The sequence below is a fragment of the Zophobas morio genome, unplaced genomic scaffold, assembly GCF_036711695.1.
Source record: "Zophobas morio isolate AGI-343-1 ecotype UQ-CSIRO unplaced genomic scaffold, CSIRO_AGI_Zmor_V1 ptg000024l, whole genome shotgun sequence".
Classification (NCBI taxonomy): domain Eukaryota; kingdom Metazoa; phylum Arthropoda; class Insecta; order Coleoptera; family Tenebrionidae; genus Zophobas; species Zophobas morio.
In genome coordinates this window covers 2,566,897-2,586,493 of record NW_026972129.1, presented here as the reverse complement: position 1 = coordinate 2,586,493, position 19,597 = coordinate 2,566,897, and the positions used below count along the sequence as shown (strand labels likewise).

The window sequence follows — 19,597 nt, the reverse complement described above, 5'->3', positions numbered from 1 at the left end:
TGTGAGGTTCAATATCTGTACCATGCAGCATTTCCATTACGAGCACTGCCAGAATATTCTGTATTCAGTTCGCTTTTCCAGCGGCTATGGGAAAATGGCGAATTTAGTGCTGTCACTGTAGAACCTGGTCATGAGAGAACAGAGTGTGTGGACGCTGAACCAGTAATTTTGGAGTTGGTTGAGGAAGAATCTGGTAGTGTCAGAAGATTAGCGTATCGGATAGGCGTTTCGCCATTTATACTTTGACGAATTCTAAACGATTAAGGACCACACTTCACGTCCCTACCATGTTCGACGGGCCGAAGAATAAGATTTTCTGAGCGGTTAGTACAAAAAAATTGAGATAAACCACATATTGTAGAAAAATCTTATGCACACATGAAACAATCTTTACGCGAGACTTAATACTCATATCTGGTCGGATGAAAACTCCTATGCCTATGCTATTCATGAGACGTTTCAGAAAAGTGATTTAACGTTAATGTATAGGTAGAACTGATTGATAACAAATTAGTACCTTTTACCACCATTTTTTTTGTCTAATTTAGATGAGAACAACAGCTAGAACCACCTTCCGGACAACACCTAACATACACGAGGTGTTAGCAACAGCCTAAAATGACAAGCAGCCGAGCACTTGTGTGAAAAACGTTCGAAAATTACCTATGGATCAAGAGTTGAAAAACGTACTGTCTGCAACTTTTAGAAAATTAACAACCCAGGATGTATACAACATCGGAAAATGTTTTTCGTGTCGGAGATCCAAATTTGCCAAAAAATATTCTTGAAGTTCACAAGATATTAAATGTACTGAAAATTACAACTAACAACAGAAATAAGGCGTTTCTGTTAATCAATGATAACTTCAGCAATATAGTCATTTTTCCTGTGAGACAAGTTTAAGTTTTTTAACAATTTGTGAAAACATTTATCTTGATGGAACTTTTGATTATGCACTTAAGTTTTTCAGGCAGTTATTTACAATTCATTGCGTAAAGAACGGATATTATATTGCCTTATACGAAATAAAATGCATACAACTTATGTAAAATGTTTTCAGTTTAGATTTGAAGAATGTAATAAATTATGATTAGAATTCGAACAGTCCAAAATTATTGCTGATTTTGAGGAGTCAATTCACAAAATTGTTAGATTAGTGTGGGACAGTGCTGAAATTATGGGCAGCAGGTTTTATTTAGCGCAGTCATGGATGCGCAAAATTCAACAAATTGGTCTGATGAATTAATGCAACAATAGGGACTCTAAAATTGGGATATTTTTACATTGAATATTTGGATTGACATTCTTAGAGCCTGAAAGTGCTGGCGATTGTTTTGCTTTTGATTTTGCTGTAGAACAAATAAATGCTCAGAGGATATCAATATTCTTATATTAAGTATATCGTTGACAACTATATTGACGAAAACGCTAGGTTCCCTCCACATTTGTCGGCTTGTGCTTCAGTTACAACTGAAACATACATAAACTGCTGAGAAACCTTTCATTCCTCATATAATAAATCTTTTTACACACCACACCCAAGCATACATATATACGTTCTTAGAAATTTTAAAGCAATCTCAAACAACAAGGTACATTAAAACGAATAGTGTGCTATCAAAATTTCGAATGAAACGTATAGAAATCGTTTAAATTTTTGGGTATCTTACTTTCCAGATATAAGAATGGCGAGCTCGAATGTTTTAAGTATGTTAAATGGATATACCATTTTTCGAATTCATTCCAACATCGTAATTAGTAATAATAAGTATGTATAATAGAGTTTTTGTGATCGATTGACTGTTTTTTACTTTCCGAGCGTAAGCTAAGGAAGTATAGTAATCGAGTTCATCGGCCGAATTGCCACTTTCATGTTTTCTCGACGTGTCATGACCTGTAGAGTACGAAAAAAGTGGTCTCCCGTTTCCGTCTGGCTGTCTGGTGTCTGTATCCATTTTTATTAGACAAATAATCTCCGAAGCTATTGGACCGATTGTTGTCACATTTTGTATGTATTGTTACGTTGATCGGTGAATAAAATCGAAGTGGGTAAAACTCAACAATGTATTTCTTAATAACTCAAATTTACAGACTGATTAGTGATTACACAGCGATTATGTACAAAATAATCCCGGCGCAACTTGACTGGCTCTTCTTAACATTCGCTAGACTCAACTCCACTGAATAATCGTTCCCCAAGGTGCCTGCTATTTAAATCCATACATTTTTCTCGATGGATTGCGAACGCCGCTTCTAGGTTTTTCTGGACCCCGGAATCGAAACTTCCGGTAACCGGCTCCTGACTTGTCTTCATGCGAACACCGCCCGGTCGCGTCACCGGTGATGAGTTACCCATCATCGCCGCACTTACTAGAAAACCCATAGGCGTCGTACCGGGGCAACGTATGGGTTTATTTCATAACAATATATTAGGAATATCATGGGGATGGTTAAAACCTAACTAAAATTTGGCTAATCATCCCCACCACCATGACGTCATCTCCAAAATTTATAATAAAAATTTTTTTTTAATTCCATAAAATAAGATTCTCCTGCACTTGTGGTGTATGAATCCGTATCGAATTTTCACCCTAGACATCCAGAATTTTTTGAAAAAATTCAAAACTGAATAACAATATTGTGCAATATAACTTTGAAACTGCAAAACCGATTGCTCTGAAATCTTGTAAATATTGTAACGGTGTACGGGCGATTAAAATGGGCGTGGATAAAACTCAACAATTTATTCCTTACTAACTCGAATATACACTACTAACTATTGTAACGATTATGTACAGAAATTATTCCGGCGAATTTCACTGGACGCTCTTGACTCAACTAACTGAATGTATCCTTTTCCCGACGGTAGCCTCTATTTAAACCTATGCGTACCTCTCGATGGATCCAGAACGCCGCCTCGAGAGTTTTCTGCCCGCAATCGAGACTTCCGGTAAGCTCAGTCGCATTGAGGATGATTTGGATGAATCATCACCGGCAGAGAGTTCTCGACGACCATAGGTGTCGCACCGAGGCGGCGTAAGGGTGTATTTCGTAACGATATTATACGGTTATCGTAATCATGGTAAATCGTTGTCTTCTTTATATTTACTTTAACGTTACATACATATTTTTATTTTAACTTATAAGGGTCCACATAAAAAAATTAAATTCGCATAATCAAAATTTTTTAATTTTCCGAAAAAGCTGGATTTGATTTATTGTATTTCAGGAGCGAGGAAACTTCTGTTGACATAACCTTCGATCAATTTTGTTTTTATTGGTTAACAACTGTTTCAAGAATTTTATTTCCGTGAAAATAAATAATAAAACTTTTCTTGAACCTTTAATGTGAAAATTATGGTACGAAAATTACCCCGCGCCAAGATGGCTTGCGCCAAAGTGTCTCTGCGCCAAAATGTCTCGCGCCAAGTCGGCCGCGCCAAGTTGGCCGCGCCAAGTCGGCCGCACCGAATTGTCCTAGACCGAGCTCAGAAAGTTGAAAGTTAAATCTCCAGGTCCTGATCTTATTTCCGCCTGCGTTTTAAAGAACTGTGCACCCTCTCTTTCCACTCCGCACTTCTCTAATGGCGCAATCATTCATGTAATCTAGACTTCCCTCTGACTGGAAAACGGCGTTCGTCAAACCAATTTACAAGAACAAGGGTGATAAGTTTGTGATGCATCAAACTATAGGCCAGTGAGTTTGACATCGCTCGTGGTCAAGGTTATGGAATCCATTATCTATAAATCATTTAGTCAAGTTTCTTATAAATTACAATCTAATTCCACCTGAACAGCATGGCTTCTTACCTGGGAAATCTAATCTTTTGTGCTGTTTGTCAGACTGGACTAGCGATATCGATCTGGGTCACCCCGTCGATATTTTATATCTCGATTTTTCAAAAGCTTCTGACAAGGTTCCGAAACTCAGGCTTCTTCACAAATTGCAACATCTTGGTATACGAGGAAACCTTCTTGGGCGGATAGATTCTTTTCTGAGCGATAGAACATTTCGAGTCAAAGTCGGTGATGGACTTATTAGTAGATCTGTTGATGTTGTGAGTGGGGTGCCCCTGGGCTCGGCGCTCGGCCCGCTACTCTTTGTCGCTTAAACTGCCGATATCAAGAACATAATAACCTCGTCTTTCGCCATGTTCGCAGATGACACCAAGCTTTATAGCAGTTGTGCGAATTATAGGGACTTAGAACGAGATCTTCGAGCAATATATGACTGGACTCATAATTGGTTGTTACCTTTGAATTTAGACAAGTACATAGTCCTGCATCTTGGGAATAATAACCCGAAACTCATGTCAAATTCACTTAAATACAAAACACCTTTGAAGGAAAAAAACATCTGAGTTCCGACTGGGCTTTCCAGAAAGGACAAATTAGTAGAAGCAAAAATGGAAAGAAATTAAAAAAAAAAAAAACTTTCTTTAATTCAACAGATACCTAGTCTTTCAATAGCACAAAGAGATACCTAGATTTTTACATATACAGCATGTTCGAGTTGAGTTTTTTCTTTAGACAATTTTGTGATGATGAAAATGTCATCAACATTTTTGCAAGGACACGTATATCAACTTGAATTGGTGCAGTGTAATACTAATAAAACAGTATTGTATTCCCAAAATTTTCTGGGAAAATGGAATGAGCCCTTCCTGATTTAATCAATAAAATAAATTGACTCACTCATGATTTTTTTTTAGCCACCTATATAAGCAAATCTAAAAAAAACCGAATGTAATGATAAATCACAAGTAAAAAGTCATCATATTTTGCACATTTTGGGTAAAATTTATTCGGCAAAACTTTGAGATGACGTAGTCAATTTGGGGGGGGGGGGGGAATAAACAGATATATTTTGATTCACAATCTACCTTACTTACAATAACTTTAAAACGTCTGCAAGGTTTCAAAGTATTCAGTTTTGCAATTCTTAATTTATTCAGTAAAATATCCTGACTGAATCATTAATTTTTTCAATCACCTTGTATAAGCAAATCTAAAAAATATGAATGCAGTGACAAATTACAAGTATAGACTGATCATATTTTGCATACCTTAGAAAGGATTTATTCGCCAAAATTTTGAGATGACGTCATCAATTTTTTGGGGTCGATAAACAGATCCACTTTGATTAAAAATTTTACCATGCTAACTTCGAAACGTCTGTAAGATTTCAAAGTATTTAGTTTTGCAATTCCTGATGTAATCAATAAAATAAATTGACTCAGTCATTAATTTTTTCGGGACTCCTCGTATAAGCAAATCTAAAAAATATGAATGCAGTGATAAATAACAACCACATTTAAGATAGAGAGATAAGCAAACACATGCATAGCAGCAGTAAAAAATTATATAATTATTTTGAAACATGTTAAACTAAGAAGAATTCATGTAAATAAATTAAGACTGATGGATAAAGTAAAGAATTTTTGAATGCAAAAATGTTACGCACATTAGAGGTCCTAGGATCAAAGCCAGATCGCAGTTTTTTTTTATTCATCAAATCAAGAATGGCTCATCCCGAGGTTTTGAGAAAATAGTACTGCAATTATTAGTATTACAATGCACCTATTCAAATATATACACGTGTTCTTGCTAAAATATTGATGACCTCATCACAAAATTTTGTAATGGAAAAACTCACCTGGAGCATATGCATAGCAAGCTGCTTTAACAATCCACACATATCTTTATTTTTACTTTGGGGTTATTAAAAAACTAATAATAATATAATTCCACTGCGAAAAAAGTTCTGTCCAAATAACATTAGATCAATTTTTTGAAGTTGCTTATGATGTTTACACTATTAACTAAATCAACGGCCTATCTCTTTTCCTGAAATTATAAGAACCCATTACAGTTGTTAGAATAACGCACTGTACCTATCAAAATTAGTAATTAATTAAAAAGTTAACGACGTTATCATAAAGTTTTGTTAAGAATAACTAATATTACTAATCGACTCCTTTCTTATGTTAACTTGCAGAAGTTATCATAAAAAATAAAGTTCCCAAAACAAATTTTATAGCTCATGCGTCATTTAAATTTCGAAATAAGAATATACTAAGAATTTTGCATACCTAAAGCTTCGTCCCACTATACTCCTACTTCAAGGGGCAGATAATGTTAAAAGTTTCCGTCATTACAGTTTGGAAAATTTTCGTCTTTCTCACAAGAACTGGCGTTATCTAAAAGCTGAACGATCTAACAATAAGAATGAAACACAGCTAGTTAATGAAGTTCGGCGCTGTGCAAAATTAAAAAGATAGAGCCTTGTCTTTAAAGTTAATTGCCACTTTAATAACAAATTTGGGGTAATTAGTTACGACAAAATTTTATTTTTATCACAAAGTCAATTGTGTCTAAAAATTTTAGAAATTAACATAAAAATTTAAAAGTAACTAATTACGACATCTAGTATGTTTCTATTTCTGTCTTCATCCGTATTTACACAGGTAAAGTATGCCCGCACTACTTAGTATTTTAACGGCGGAAACGTATACTGCGTATATACATTGTGTTGGACGACAGAAACAGAAACACACGCTTTACAACACTTTGTCAAAATTAATAATATTTTACTACAAGTAACAATTTTTATGTGTTGCAATCGTTATTTTAAACTAGGTACAATGTCTACATATAAGCTATATAATTTATCTCTCTTCAAAGCGATGCGTTGCTATATCTTGAAATGTCAGTACTATGACATATAGATAAAAAAAATGAAATGGCAAGAACGATCTAGCGATTCCTCTTTTCAGAGCTTGTTTCGATCTACAGATTATACTAGACTTAAAAAAAAGAATTCAAGAATAGAAATAAAGATTTTGTGTAACTCTTGACAAAGTACGTTTAGTACTGTTTTAAAGTTAGCCTCCCCTTTTAAAATTTTAGAACCGTCGTCGGTATAGCTTTGGAATTTAAAACGTTATCATGGAAAATCGTTAATCAAAATTGATCTGTTTATCTCCCCAAAAATATAATGACGTCCTCTCAAAAATTTGCTGGATTATCCTGTTTAAAAAAATGTGCAAAATATTATGAGTCTACACTTACGGTTTCTCTATACACACATATTCTTTATAACTACTTATATAGGGTTATTCAAAAACAAAGCTGTTTATTTTATTGGTCAAATTAAGAACAGCTCACCCCTATCTAGCGAAGTTTTGTGAATATAGCACTACTGTTATTAGTATTACACCGTACTTCTCCAAACTGGTATATGTGTTCTTCCTAAAAAGTTGATGACGTCATCACAATGTTTTGTTGAAAAACTCACTTGAAATATTCTCATAGCATTCCATCTTTACCTGTGGTTTAACAGTACACACATATTATATTTATTTTTATTTACAGAGGTTATCATAAAAAATAAAATATAATTTATCTAATAAAAAATATCTGATTACCAATTCTTTAATAACAAAAATTGATTATATTTACAAGTGCAAGAATATGTGTGACATTTTTGAAATGTTTTCTTTACTGTTTTAAAGTAGTTCCTATAATAGGATATACAATAAATAAAATGAAGAACATACCTGAGTGGAACACGGTCAACAAATAATTTGTTGAAAGCGACAAAATTACGGTATCATCACCAAATTTGTCTTTGCTTATAATTTTGTGGCAAATTTATAAGCTTATAGGTACCACACATTTATATGTATTGTGATTCTTAAATTAGATCATAATTTTTAGAGAAGCATTAATTTCTTATCTTTTATGAGTTTTAATATCTGGGGTCAAGGTCCACCAAAGGTCAAGCCTTCCTCACGACCGTACAGTCTGTGAAACAGTTCACGCTAATAAAAAACAAAAAATGAGAACACTGCTTCGCTTCGAGGTGGTTTGGAAAAACCTGTGCGCAGTATACTAATTATAATTACTCAATATAAAAAGAAAACCCTATTACATATTTTCGTTGTTTAGAGGTAAGTAGTGCAATTTATGATGCAATTTATGAAAAATATCTAAAGGAAAATTATCTCTGTAAGTATTGACTAAAGAAATAGGTACGTTTTCAATAAAAATGTAAATGTACGCATTTATTTTAATTCTCTCTGTCAGAGTAGCGTGGTTTTCTCTTCATTAATGTATCGTTAATTAGGTGATTAATTTGTGAAAAGTTGAAACAAACAAATAACGAAAGTTGCAGTTATTCTTAAAACAATATTTTTATTTTTGAACATATTCTGTTCACCTAATACATGAACGGAACACTGTCGATAAACCGATAGGTGAAGTCTATAAATAAAAAACACAAACTATTATTCAACACAATGAATTTGACAGATCTATTATGAGTATTATTTATATTTAGTATATCAATGTTTATAATATACAGATAAGGTTAAAAACAATCCTGTTGTAATTTTTTGAGTAAGTATCTTTGTATATTGCAAAATTGTAATTGTAACTATGACTATATAAAGTGTAAGAAGAGGCTAACTCACTAAACAAAATTTGTCATAATATATAACAGATTCCATTTAAAAAGAGGTTATATGTAACTCTTCAAAAAAAGTGTACATTATCATAGATTAATATAGATGCGACATAGAGGCTGATTTTGCAAAATCACCCTTATTGACATTGGAATCCTCAACTGCCAAAGGCAAGCGCGAAATTTAAATAGTCGACGCCCATAAAAACCTTGTTTCACTATAATTGTAATGCGTGTGACCTGAATGATAGTGAAGGAAACAGTAAGCAGCTTGAAATATTCTAGTAAATCTAGTGTCAATTTATCGGAAATAAAACGCGTCGTTAAAAATATTATGACATTTCTTCTAGTTACTTTTATTCCTAGTTAGAGACAAACACTGCTACCAACATAAATTGAGGAGTCCGCAACCATCATTTGATTTAAACTATGACGCTTCTTTGTGTTCTCTGACAGTATAGAGTTTTATATAATAAGTAATTTTACTGTATATTACTCAAAGAATCTAGAGGCGCTATTTTTTTTCTGCTTTTATTACAGAGTACCAATAAACAAAATACAACCAGCCCTTTTTGAAACATTTTATTTTTTTTTAAATTGAAGAATTTTGCGGCTTGCAAGAAAAGATGTTTTTACATACAGTTTTATTTTTACAATAAACATTTAAATAAGTAGTTACAAAAATGTTGAACGTAGCCTCCATTTTGATATAAATGCAACCTAACAGTTTTACAGAGGTATTGCGTTGTATGAATCAGTTATAGACACTTTGTAGTTAATGATGGTAATAAAAACATATAGGAACGCGCGCTTGGTAATTCACCTTGGATAACTATGTATAATATAACTAAAGTGATAATTTTTAAAATGTTTGTATGATATTAACAATTATAGGTACTAACAAAACCAACATTATTCGATTCACTAGATTCTAATTTCAATTACTGACAAATTCTACGCGTATACCTACCATTCTATGGAACATAATATTATTATTAAATCTACACTCATGAGTCACTCAAAAAAATGTATCAATGAGACAATTTATTTTATTGATTTAATCAAACACACGAAGATTTGGGCATGAAAAAAGTATCTGTAAATTTGTTAGGAGCATTTGGACGCTTTCGCGAAGTATGAAATTAATTTTTAGCGGATTGTTTCAGGGAACGAAACCTAGGTGGTTCTCTAGGACCTTCCCACAAAACAGGAATTAATGTAGTGGATCCATAAGGGCTCTCCACCCACAAAAAAGCAAAAACCCAGCCTTCAAATTTCACAATTCTTCGAAAAAGCTATTTAAATAATTTTAAATCATTTTTTTCCAAATGAGATAATTATAGCTTCCCAACGGGTTGTCTAGCCCTCGGTGTGATTAAACACTTTGCAAATTTAGAGGAACACGGCCGTTATCCGCGAAAGTGGCGACGCCAGAGCAGACAAGTGCAATTCAGCGTCCGGTGAGGCTTTTGTCCGGGAAGTAACTGTTTCCGTCTACTGGTTGGTTTTTCCCAAATAGCGCGAAAGTACCATCTTTCGGCAAGTGGGGTAAACACATAGGTCGCCACACTAACATCTCACTGACACCTGATTGCTAAGCACATAAGCGAAACACATTGAATGCTAGACAACCCAGTGGGATGGGCTCTGCTGTACTGATGAGGGCCATCAAGATCGAAACTTGCAGTCTACAGCTTCCCAACGGGTTTGTATAGCCTTCGGTGTGATTAAACACTTTGCAACTATGTTATAATTTGAAATAACATCACGAGTCTCTATTAAAAATTGTAAAATTGTTGTAACTATAACACCACTTGTAAATCGTCAATTTTGCAACGTTCATATTCAGACAATTTTCTAACTAAAAGCCGTCAATCAACCGAAAGGTGTTACCAATTGCTAAATTTTAAGCAAAATCAACAGGTGGTGTTTCAATAGAAATGGCAAAGACAATAAGTAATATTAACTTTGTAACAAACGAATTTTGCGTACGTAAACAAGATAAAGACACATCATGTAGTAGTCATGTCTAAAATCATAAAATTATAACTATTTAGTTTATATGCATCACATTAAATTATCTGAATTCTGTTTTCTTCCAATAAAATATAAAATTTTACGCTTCGTACTTTCACTAGTTCGTTCAATAACCAAATAACCAAATACGGAAATTTACATAACTTTTTTTGAACCAAAAATTCCATAACTTACATTACCATAATAAAATTATGAGTATTATACATATATGCAAAACTAGTTTAATACGGAGAGGTAGCCAAAATGTAACTTGTAAATGTAATGTAAATAAGTGTTGGCAAATTCATCTTTTAAACTACTTAAAAGTACATTTTCAAACTTAAATATTAATAATAATATTCCTTGAGTTTTTTAGCAGTGTTAGTAAATTATTAAGAGATTTCGGCTAGTTGATATCATTCAACCGTAAAGGATTAATTTGGCATTTTTATATCAAAGCCTGGAACATAATGTGAATCAATTACGAACTGTAAAATCGATCAATACCTGCTGAATGTAAAAAGTGAATGAATCATCGCAACAAACTGTAAATAAGATCTAAGAAGTACAGTTTACTTGTTAAAGTGAAAATATTGTTTTCCAAAAAGTGTAAATATTTAGTTACTCATTAAAGTAATGTCCACCATCGTTTCAAGGAAAAAATTATAGTTTATTGTTACACCAGTTCATGTATAATAAATATATACAACAAATGAATTAAACATACGATGTTGAGATCACGAGCACGCAGTGCGGCTGAGATCATTTCTTTGAGCGAATAAATATGTTTACAGTGAACTCATTTGACATACACCTTGTAAAACTTTTATGACTTACGCGGCTTAAGCCAAAGCACCCTTATAAGTCAAACTGTGTACGAAAGTACATCCCAAAAAATACTATTCGTTGAATTATGTATCGTTGTTTATTAGATGGTGGTTGCAGACAGACTCGTAGTCCGTTCGAAATATACATTGAATTGAACAGTAAAACGGGTGGGGGTAGAAACATGGGGTTGGTACCAGTGGTACCAACAAACTGACTATATCCATTATGGCAACAGTGGACAGCAATAATCCTTGCGGGTCGGGTCCATAAAGCTTACAATAGCCAATTTGACTTATAAGGGTAGTTTGGCTTAAGCTGCTTATGTCATAAAAATTTTACAAGGTATATGTCCAATGAGTTTACTGTAATTCACGGGGCGTATATATGTTTTTATTCCATTTTGATGAATTTTATGAATAAAATTTCAAGTAATAAATCAAAATTCCATTCATAATAATCCCAATCGAGAAATCGTGTAAAGTGCGAAACTAATTTTCATGACAACCAGTTGTTGTGACACATGCGACATTTGTGTTTTTGCGAGATAAAAAGGACTAGAATTTTGGAAGATAACGACGAAAACGAAGTTTGTGTACCCTCAGCAGTCCTGGACGAAGCTTTGAAAGCTATGAATAAAGTGGTGCCAGTAAAATCCAAGCATTCATACGGAAAAGAGTATACGAATTTTTGCGAATGGAAGAAGCGAAAGCATGCAAAAGGAATAAACAAAAGAATAATTTTCGCTTATATTTCGGAATGGTCTAAAAATGCTAAATCTTCGTCAGTATTATCGTGTTATTCCCAACTGAAGAAAATGTTATCTGTGAAGGAAAATATTGATGTAAGCAGGTTTGTCATGTCGTAATGATTAATTATGAGGTTTAAACTCTTCATTGTTATAGATTTCATCAAGTGTCAATATTTCTAAAACAAGAGTCTGTAGGGCACAGACCAAAGAAATCCAAGGTGTTCACAGTCGAAAACATGGAGAGGTTGTTAGATATTTCCTTCTGGTGATGAATATTTACTGAAAAAAGTAATGTTTATCGTGGCAATTTTTGGTGGACGTAGAATTGGTGAATTGGTGGCCATGTCAGTCGATGACGTTGAAGACAGGGGTAGCGTACTTGTAATTCAAATTCCAGGCCCGAAGACTCATAAAAGTTTAAGTACTAACATTTAACAAATGTTAGCACTTAAACTTCATGTAAAGATTGATGTGACGTCATTCATATCTCGAAAAACTTTGTTATTTCGTGACATGCCCACTAAAAATACATTCTGTTATATGTGTTCTAAGAAGCCAAATTTAAGATTTGATCCGAATTATTTCACTGTGATGGTTGGGCAAGGCTATTTCTGATACGATTAATTATTACCTACTTACAAGAATAATAATAATACGACCAATTAAAGAAACACGGTTCTATATTATCCATTAGATTTTATAAATACCATTAACTAAACTTAATTTCCTGACGAACTAAACGAACTAATGGAAAGCACGGTGACCTGAAAGTTTTAGTTTTTATTTCCCTGGCGTAAGCTAAGGAAGTATTGTACTGGAGTCCATCTGGCGACTGCCTACTTTCACATTTTCTCGATATGTTATGACCCCTAGAGTACGAAAAAAATGTGGTTCCCGTTTCCGTCTGTCTGTCTGTCTGCGCCATCTGTATCGATTTTTTTAGACAGATAATCTCCGAAACTATTAGACTAATTGTAAATGTAGATGGTAAAACTTTGACCAAATTTTGTCCTCCCCACTAACAATTTGATGACCTCACTTTAATATTGTACATAGAAATGGGTTTTAAACAGTATAAAATAACGTAGTCCCACGCATGTAGTTTATGAATTCGTGTCGGATACATCTAGTTTTTCGGAAAAAAATGTTCGAAGGTTATTTCTACAGAACTTTCCTCTCCTCTCAAGTACAATCAAACAAATGGGAACTCTTATAAGTTAAAATAAAGATGTGTGTAACGTTAAAGTAAATATAAAGAAATGTGTGCGCCTATGTTTCAAATGAGTTTTCTCTTAACGAAATTTTATGATGCCGTCATCAACATATTACCAAAGACACAATATTTCACTTTGGATAGGTGCAGTTTAACACTAATGATAACAATATTGCATTCCCAAATTTTCCAGAAAATGTAATGGGGCGTTCCCGATTTAATCAATAAAATAAATTGACTAGTTCATTAATTTTTATGAGTCACCCTATATAAGCAATTTAAAAACTTTTAATGCAGTGATAAATCAGAAGGATACACTAATCACATTTCGCACATTTTGGATACGCAAAATTTTGAGATGACGTCATCAATTTTTTGAGGGGGATAAACAGATATACTTTGATTAAAAATTTACCATGCTTCCATAAGTTCAAAACGTCTGCAAGATTCGGTTGTGCAGTTCCTGATTCTGAAATTGATAAAATAAATTGAACATTTCATTAATTTTTTGAGTCACCCTGTATAAGTAATTGTAAAATCTATGAGTGCGCTGATAAATCACAAATATGCATAATATTTTGCATATGTTAGAGAGGATTTATGTGGCATAATTTTGAGATGACGTAATCAATTCTTTGGGAGGGAATAAACGAATAGGCAAGCTTAACGATTTACCATGACTACGATGACCTGAAAATAATTAAAAGATTTCAAAGCATCCGGTTTAGCAGTTTCAAAGTTAAATTTCAAAATATGGTTATACAGCCTGTTATTGAAAGGTACGTACAAAATAAAATCGGCAATTGGTCTTGAAGTATAGGTGCTAAAAGTTAAAAAAAGTTCAGGTAAAAGTGTTTTCCTGTTAGAGATAAAAATTATTAAAATTTATGTCCAAATTCCTTGTACGCCTCTGATAAAAAGATCATCTTCCGTTTCTATAGTAACGTTTAGTCTTGACAAAAGTTTTATTATTACAGTTGCTAGGATTTACTAAAATAAATTAATTTTACCTATTTATCCTTCAGTAAGTAGCGTCTAAAAAGGTTGGTTTTCCCCTTATAATTTTGATAACACAAAATAAGTTTTTCCGACTTCTTAGACTTCGCGAAGAACTGTGCATTTTGTTGTACGTACCTTTCAATAACACCCTGTATAGTTTGATTTTTTTTCCAAAAATCAGTATGTCTAGACACGGTTTCACATAGCACAAGTACAGGAGTATCTCTAGTTTTATAAAATTTAAGAAACCTGCTATTATAAATTTTGGAAACGACGTCATCCTATTGGTGATGGGGATGGTTATCCAAATTTTAGTTAGCGTGTAATCATCTACATGATATGCCTGATATACATACAAAATTTGACAACAATCGGTATGGCAATTTCGGAGATGCGTGTCTAATAAAAAAATGGATACAGACACCATACAGACAGACAGACAGACAGACAGACAGACCGATAGACGGAAACTGCAGACTACTTTTTTCGTACTGTAGGGGTTATGAAACGTCGAGAAAATATAAAAGTGGCCATTCGTCCTATGGACTCGATTACTAGATATACTTCCTTAGCTTACGCTCGGGAAGTAAATAAAAAGCGACAGCTTAATGTCAAGTCAGCACATCAAGTCAACTACGGCAATCAAGATTAATCATGCCAAGATTGTCAATTGTTTTTATTGTCTACTAGTAGAAGAAGAATCAGAAAAAAGCAGAACATTTAATTTCTTCAAGTTCCTTGCTTATAAACGAAAATTTAAGTGCCGAAATCTGTCTAAATTTGCTAGAAACAGATGGAAATTGTTGAAAATCATCCAGAGAATATTGTTAATGAGATTCTTTATCAACAAGATGGCTCTCCCCCGCATTATGCTAGACAATTTCGGGAATTTCTAAATAACCGATATAACGGTAGACGGATAGATCGCCCTTCCCTACTGAATGGCTCGTTCATCGGATTAAACGCCAATGGATTTTTTTCTGTGGGGTTGCATAAAATCTAAAGAGTATGCGACACAGCCCCAAACATTGAAAAATTTGTATTTAAGAATATTAGATGTTTGCGATAACATTGATGCAGAAACATTATCTCGGTTACGAAAACAGACACTTTACAGGCTTTACTTCTATTAAGAAGTTCAAGGCGATCAATCAAACATTTTACTAATTTAAAATTGATATGTTTTTTAAGTTTTCAATTAATATTTTATATTTTGTTTTGAATCGATGATTTTTACTTCCCGAGCGTAAAGGGCCCCCTAGACGTAAAAACAAGTTTGCTGTATTTATATGTACCAACAAAATGGACATACAAAATATATAACTACAGCAGTACATGTTACAATAAATATAACTTCATAGTTTGAGTTAATTGTATGTGCTTACATAAATCGTCCCTACACATAATAAAATGTTTGTATAAATTCTTTGTGCAAACAGATTTTTTAAATCAATTCAAAGTAATTTTATACATGTTTGATCGTTTTGTTACAGCTCAACATAGTTTCAGACTACATGTTACAATAAATCAGCATATATGTATGGACAAATCTGTTTGTGCATACGAAAAATTACGTCTAGTTTAGGATTATGTATGTGCAAACTTATCACACAAACATTGTTTGAAGAATCTGCAGGTTTTGATTTTCAATGCGTTTTTTATGGAGTGAGGACTTCGGTGAGGACGCGGGTGCACAGCAGAAATATTTGCGTGCATATGGAACGACTCGGCAATTACGATCATCGGCAGTTGTAATATGAAAGCTCTTTAATATACGAAAGAATGAGTGATTTACAAAATTACTCAAAACAGTTTATTGAAGAATACATCGAGGAGTATAGTTCTTTGCCTTGTCTATGGAAAATTAAAAGCAAAGAATATACAAATCGCAATTTGAGAAATCAAGCACATAAAATATTAATTAATAAATTAAAAGAAATATAGCCAGAGGCAAACAAAGACATGATCATTAAACATTAAACATGGTGCAATTGCTTGAGCAATAATACAAAATGGTCTTCGTCCATACGTAAAAAATTTTGTTAGATCAGCTTTTCATGACACCCACTGCTCATTCAGTAAACGCATATTAGGAAACTGTTGTTTTTTGTTATACTACTCCTTGCACCAGATGCGTGTTTTCTGATTTTCTTCTTGCAATAAAACAAGAATTATAACAGCAGCGTTTTTTTCTCTTGACATGGCGGTAAACCGGAACACACAATATTTTTTATTATATTAATTATAATGATTCAAATTACTAATAATAACGTCTAGGGTCGACACAAATCAAATCAACTAGTATTATACGAGCCCTAACAACTAAATATTGGGACACAGATAATTTCTCAAAAAAATCCGGTAGATATTTTTGATATCATTCAATTCGTTTAGACTAAATGCAAATTTTGCATGGGCATCTATTTTGGCAGAGGGTGAGGTATTTTGGAAATTAATAAATTTTCTTAGAGCGCAAAAATTGTCACCTAACTAAAAAATGTGCAATTTTTGCTGACATTTAAATGTTGGGACACCCGACAAAATTTGCTAAGTATACCATCGAAATACAAACGTAGTAGCTGGTAAATGCTGCCATTGTTATAGGGATCGTAGCATTTCATGCTAGTGTTGGTTTTATTTAGAAAAAAATAGTTAGCGGCGGGCTAGTTTTAGTAAAAGTTCTGAAAATAATAATTTCTCAGTACCTCAAGGGAAAATCGCTAAGAAAAAGTGAGGATTTGTTCGAAATAGCTTAGTCGTCGATGGTAAATGTCGTAAAATATTACGCAGACAGAGGTACCATCGGAATAAAAGGTAAAATTCCCGGTAGGCCATCACTCGTGAAGCCGCGTGATCAACGACAACTGATGAAAATTTATAAAAGTGGACGATGGACTACTTCAAGAGAAATTACTACTTGCTGGAATAGCGATAACCAACTAAATTTTTCAAGACAATATTGTTGCGAATGCATACACAAATCAGGCCTTGGTTTTTACATTGTAAATCTTAAATAAAGCTATCTTTGATGGATTTTATTATTTATTTATATTATTTTAGGCTAAAGTAAAACCACAATTAAAAACTGCCCACAAGAAAAATCGGTTAATATGACCAAAATAAAAATTGGAGAAAAGTAATATATAACGCTGAATCCAAATTTGATGTCTGGGTGAGATAATAGTCGAAAAAGAGTTATTGAAATAAAAAAGGAATTTTAATATGGATTATCTCAAACAAAGAGTCAAGTTTGCAAGCGGAAAAATGGTTTGGGGGTGCATGTCTATTAACGGAATTTAAAGACCAGTCAACAACGTTCATGAAAGGGAAATTACAAATTCAAACAAATACGTATCAAGAGACTTTGTAAAAAAATATTAACAACTACTGAATCAGTCTATCCTGTTGATATTTATATTTTTCAACAGGATGATGCTTCAAGTTACACACCTACAACACTTATTACAAAGAATAATGATATAAATGTTTGCCCTGATCATCAAATAGCCCAGATCCTAATCCAGTAGAGACGGTATGGCGTGAAATAAAAAAATATTTAGGAAATCATCCATCACAAGCGATTGTCAATCTTCAACGGGAAATTTAGCAGTGTAGGATACGGTAACAACTCCTGTGTATTGTAGAAAATTAGTTGAAAGTATGATGGCAAGAATTCCTACAGTTATTAAGGCAAAAGGAGATATGACCAGTTACTGAATTTGCTGTGTCCCAATATTTATGTGTCACAAAATATTACGTTGTTTTAGAGTTTTATGTCACTGTTTGAGTTAGAAATCAGTTTTTGTTGTGCTGTAAACATTAACAGTTTTGCAAAACGAATGAATTTTAAAGTTTTAATTATCTAAAATAAATTACATTTTTGTTAAAAAGTTTGGTGATTTTTTTATAAAAATTTTTTGGTGTCCCAATATTTAGTTGTTAGGGCTCGTAGAAATCTGCGTACGCACAATATCGTTACAACTTGCTTTAAAACCAGACCAGCAAACATGATTGTACAAAGACTTGATACACGTTTGTTTGCAGCGATCAGTAGTAGCATTTATTAGGTACACGATATGTATCTCAAACTTCTTACATTTAGTCCTCAACAAGTTACGTCCCTACATTAAACAAATTTGTTGATTGGACAATCATATTTAGGATAAAGCTGATACATATAGCTGCAACTTTTGTATGTACAAGTTGTTTGTACATACAAATCTGACAAATCTGCATCTGCGTCTAGGGGCCGCTTAAGCCAAGGAAGTATAGCAATCAAGTCCATTGACGAATGACTACTTTTACATTTTATCGACCTTTCATAACATCTACAGTACGAAAACAATGATCTGACAAAAAGTAGTCTCTCGTTTCCGTCTGTCTGCCTGTCTGTCTGTATCCATTTTTATTAAACACGTAATCTCCGTAACGTTGGATCGCTTGTTGTCAAATTTTGTATGTAAGTACATATATTAAAAATATCATGTAGATGGTTAAACGCTAACCAAAATTTTACTAATTATCCCCATGATGTGATTTCAAAGAACTGTATATTTATTTGACTTAACTGTTATACCGCAATATACGTCTATATGTGTGGTGTACGAATCCGCTTTCAGTTTTTTTCATAACCGTCTAAAAACATAAGGCACAGTATAATAACAATTTACCATTAGCGTAATAGATCCCGGTCGTAGTGGATAAGACTTGGGAACGAAGATCGGAAGTCCCGCGTTCGATGCCAAATTTGGCTTTTCTTTTTTTTCTTTTGTTTTTCTTTTGTTCTCCTGCATTGTGTATTACCTGCGTTTATAACGTCATAACAAATTTTTTATTGATCAAATTAAGAACGAGTCACCCCATTTTCTCAAGAAGGTGAGAATACGCCCGTCTTTATTTAATAAAAAAAAAATAATAATAATAATAATAATCAGAACATTTCGTTCGACTGTGGCTGAATCAATAATTTTGGTCGCCTGTTTTGAGGTGACAAACTCATTCAAATTAAAACAAATTTCTACGAATTTTACGTGACATTTTTCCGATGTATAAGCAAGCAATTTCAAGTGCTTGTGTGTTTATACAGCGGAAGAAAGTTTGTTATTACTACTGGGAGGCCATTGGTTATCTGTTTTAAGAATATTTTACATTGTCCGTAGGTACTTGTGCAATTTGCACAATCCCCTTGCAATTTGCGCCCCCACGGTGTGGGGGCTGCGAGAGTGTTATTTATGCCACCGGTTTTTACTTTATAGAAGTTATCAGAAGACAAACAGCAAAATCTAATTTTATAATTTTTTAAAGTAGCGAGGAAAGATCTGTCGAAATA

At 33.4% G+C, this 19,597-nt stretch overlaps 1 long non-coding RNA gene across 2 annotated transcripts; it reads right to left on the bottom strand.

Moving 5' to 3' along the window:
• Window positions 1–4,476: 4,476 nt before the first annotated feature.
• On the bottom strand, window positions 4,477–7,679 carry LOC135135487 (uncharacterized). Of its 2 annotated transcripts, none has more exons than XR_010281568.1 (5): window positions 7,560–7,679; window positions 7,168–7,328; window positions 6,093–6,207; window positions 5,465–5,847; window positions 4,477–5,276 (listed from the first exon to the last, which is right to left on the bottom strand). It is a non-coding gene; the product is annotated as an uncharacterized LOC135135487 (long non-coding RNA). The 2 variants fall into 2 exon arrangements; XR_010281569.1 differs by having other exon boundaries at window positions 7,168–7,251.
• Window positions 7,680–19,597: the final 11,918 nt, after the last annotated feature.